The sequence below is a fragment of the Mandrillus leucophaeus genome, unplaced genomic scaffold, assembly GCF_000951045.1.
Source record: "Mandrillus leucophaeus isolate KB7577 unplaced genomic scaffold, Mleu.le_1.0 Scaffold114, whole genome shotgun sequence".
Taxonomy (NCBI): Eukaryota; Metazoa; Chordata; class Mammalia; order Primates; family Cercopithecidae; genus Mandrillus; species Mandrillus leucophaeus.
Window position 1 is genome coordinate 1,418,107 of NW_012099654.1, and position 3,945 is coordinate 1,422,051.

Sequence of the window (3,945 nt, forward strand, 5' to 3'; positions counted from 1 at the left end):
TTTTTTGCTTAGGATTGTCTTGGAAATGCGGGCTCTTTTTTGGTTCCATGTGAACTTTAAAGTAGTTTGTTCCAATTCTGTGAAGAAAGTCAGTGGTAGCTTGATGGGGATAGCATTGAATCTATAAACTACCTTGGGTGGTATGGCCATTTTCAAGATATTAATTCTTCCTATCCATGAGCATGGAATGTTCTTTCATTTGTGTCCTCTTTTATTTCATTGAACAGTTGTTTGTAGTTCTCCTTGAAGAGGTCCATCACATCCTTTTTAAGTTGGATTCCTAGGTATTTTATTCTCTTTGTAGCAATTGTGAATGGGATTTCACTCATGATTTGGCTCTCTGTTTGTCTATTATTGGTGTAGAGGAATGTTTGTGATTTTTGCATATTGATTTTGTATCCTGAGACTTTGCTGAAGTTGCTTATGAGCTTAAGGAGATTTTGGGCTGAGACGATGGGGTTTTCTAAATATACAATCATGCCATCTGCAAACAGAGACGATTTGACTTCCTCTTTTCCTAATTGAATACCTTTATTTATTTCTCTTGCCTGATTACCCTAGCCAGAACTTCCAACACTATGTTGGATAGGAGGGGTGAGAGAGGGCATCCTTGTCTTCCACTGGTTTTCAAAGGGAATGCTTCCAGTTTTTGCCCATTCAGTATGATATTGACTATGGGTTTGTCAATATCATTATTGTCAATATTATTATTTTGAGATACATCAGAATGAACAACTGTTAAGTGGAGAAATAGAACAAAATAACTAGGTGCCCAGACAGACTTTCAATGAGGTAATGGAAAGAGAAAACCAGTCTGCAAAGTATTTGTAAAAATAATGTCAAAAAGATTTGCTTAGCCATTCTTCAATCACCGTAAAATGTCTCTTGGTAATCAGATAAGGTCCAAATGTTAAGATATTTTGTCTTTCACTTCCCCTTTTAACAGAGCATTATTTAATTTTGGATCAACTATTATGCACCTCTTTTTGTACATTTTAAGGTGAGTATCACACTGAAGGTTAGAAGGGGTTAGACTGTAGACCTGTGCTGTCCAGTACAGAAGCCACTAGCCAGTAAGTACTGGAAATGAGACTACTTCCAATTATGATTCATTGTAAGTATAAAATACATGCTGGGTTTCAAATATTTGGTACAGAAAAATGTGAAATATCATTTTTATATTGATAGCATGTTGAAACTATACTATTTTAACATATTACATTAAATAACATATAATTTAAATTTTTTTTAAAAAGGAAGTAATCAGTAAGTAGGAATGGGTGCAAACGATTTACAGGAGATGAACAATCAGAACAGAGTCTCAAAGGATGAGTAGGATTTAACTGGGTGGGAGAAAAGAGAAATAGCCTATTAGAGAGGACCCAGTCTGCAGACCTGAATTCCTTCCAATGACTCTCTTCTTAGCTGAAATTAACCTTTACTGTAGCACTGAAAAGATTAGGGACACTGCAATCAGGAGATTTACATTTAAAACCTTTCATCATTGAATAGTTTCGGACAAATCATTTAATAAATTGGGACTCCAATCCTCATCTAAAAACAGGTATCAAAAAAATTCTACTTCACATGGCTGTGGTAATACTTAAATCAGATAATATGTTAAAGAGCTTGTTGTAAAGCACCTTGAAATATATAATTCTCCCCTCTTCTCCAGTATTTCAGTATTGGCATGTCTCCCCAGTAATTTACTTCATAAGACCTGCTTTTTCCTTCAATTACTTTCTGCAGTCAGGGAGCCCTGTGTATGTAAACACAGTTTCATGTACTTGAAAATACCTCACCTCCATTCTGAATACAGATATCATCCACAGATATCAGACTCTTCTAATTGACTTTTAGGGGCCATGGTATAGAGAAAATCATCCTGATTTTTGTGCCCAATGAATGGCAGCACTATCCATCCAGCTGGGTAAGCTAATACCTAGCAGTTATATTTAGATCTCTCCCTCAATTTGTGAATAATCCCCAATCTGTGAATGAGCCCCATCTTCCTAAATACGTCTCATTTCTATTGCTGCCATGCAAGTCTAAGCTCTCATCTTCACCTGAACTATTGCCATAACTTCCTAGATGCAATTATATCATTGACTTTTACCCATCTCTCCACAAGCCATTCTTCATTCTGCAACCAAAGTGATTTTTCAACGTTGGGGAAAAACATTGTCTTGTAGCATTAGGTACAATGTTACCTGTACATTTTTTGTAGATGTTCTTTCTCAAGTTGAGTCCTCTTCTATTCTAAGATTGATGATAACATTTTATCATGAAGGGGTGCTGAATTTTGCCAAATGCTTTCAATACAGTGAATTACAGGAACCCTGCCTGATATCTAACTACTAAAGGAAACTGGCTGAATAGGAGATGGGGTTGGAAGGAAAGGGGAAAATGGTATCGTCTGAAATAACTGGATGCATCAATGGCCTAGTGGAAGGGGATCAGCTAGAGGCCATCCAGTAGTCTCTCTGGTTCCATGATTCAAAGGCAGTTGGGTGCATACCACATTACTTGAAACTGCTGACTTCGTGGCAGTCTGTGGTTGACAACTGGGACCTTTTCTCCAACTCTCAGAGCAGCATCATGGAATGCCTCTAGAGAGCTGCAGCTTGTATCCATTTGCTCTGCCTTGCTGTCCCGTGATATACAGTAATTATGACATCTCCAACATGAAATTGGGGATGTAGATTACCCACTATTCACTGGCAGTCCTTGCAATTAGCTATTAAGCTTCAGCTGCCAAACCCCCAGTGCATATCTATTCAGAGGATAATTAATTAAACTTGACTTTCTCATTAGAAACCCATAGTTTTCCTAACCTTTCATCCAGGCAGAGACAGTCCAGAAATAGACCCACACATGTATGGTCAAGTGATTTTTGTGCCAAGGCATTTCAATGGGGAAAAGGGGTGCTTCAGCAAATGGTGCTAGGACATTCATGGCAAAAGATGTAAGTATTGGCCCTTGCCTCACACCATACTCAACAATTAACTCAAATTGTATAATAGGCAACATGTAAAAGTGGAAACCATAAAACTCCTAGAAGAAAACCTAGGAGAAAATCTTGGCAACGTTAGTGTAGGCAAATATTTCTTGAATAGAGCATTAAACCCACAAACTATTAAAAACATAATTAGTAAACTGAGCTTTTATAAAATTAATATTTTTGCTCATTGAAAAACACCACTAGGAAGATGAAAGAGAAACCACAGAATGGGAAAAAAATATATTTGCAAACATATATCTAACAAAGGACTTGTAGTGTGAATATAAAAAGACCTATTACAACTCAGCTGTGAAGACAGACCAATTAAATATAAGCAAGATATTTGAAAAGACCCTTTGCTAAAGAAGATGAATGAATGACTAATAAGCACATGGAAAGAACCCAACTTCATTAGCCATTAGGCAAAGAAAAATTCCATAGGCATTAGGAAAATGCACATTAAAACTAAACCAAGATACCATTTCACACCCACCAGAACAACCAAAATTAAAGAGACAGGCAATACTAAGTGTCAGTGAGGATGTGGAGCGCCTGGAAGTCTCCTACAGTCCTGGTAGGAGTGTAAAATGTTACTATTACTTTGGAAAATACTTTGGCAGTTTCTCATAAATTTAAACACATATTTACCATGTCATCTACCAATCCCACTCCAGGTATTTATCCAAAAGAAATGAGAACATGTATCTACAAAAAGACTTGTACACAGATGTTCATAGCAGCTTTTTAATATACAGATGCTCCCTGGCTAACTTACAATACAATTATGTCCCAATAAAGCCATCATAAGTTGAAAATATCATAAATCAAAAGTGCATTTACTATACCTAACCTACCTGACATCATAGCTTAGCTTAGCCTACATTAAATGTGCTCAGAACATTTACATTAGCTTAGGCTAGGCAAAATTATCTAACACAAGCCTG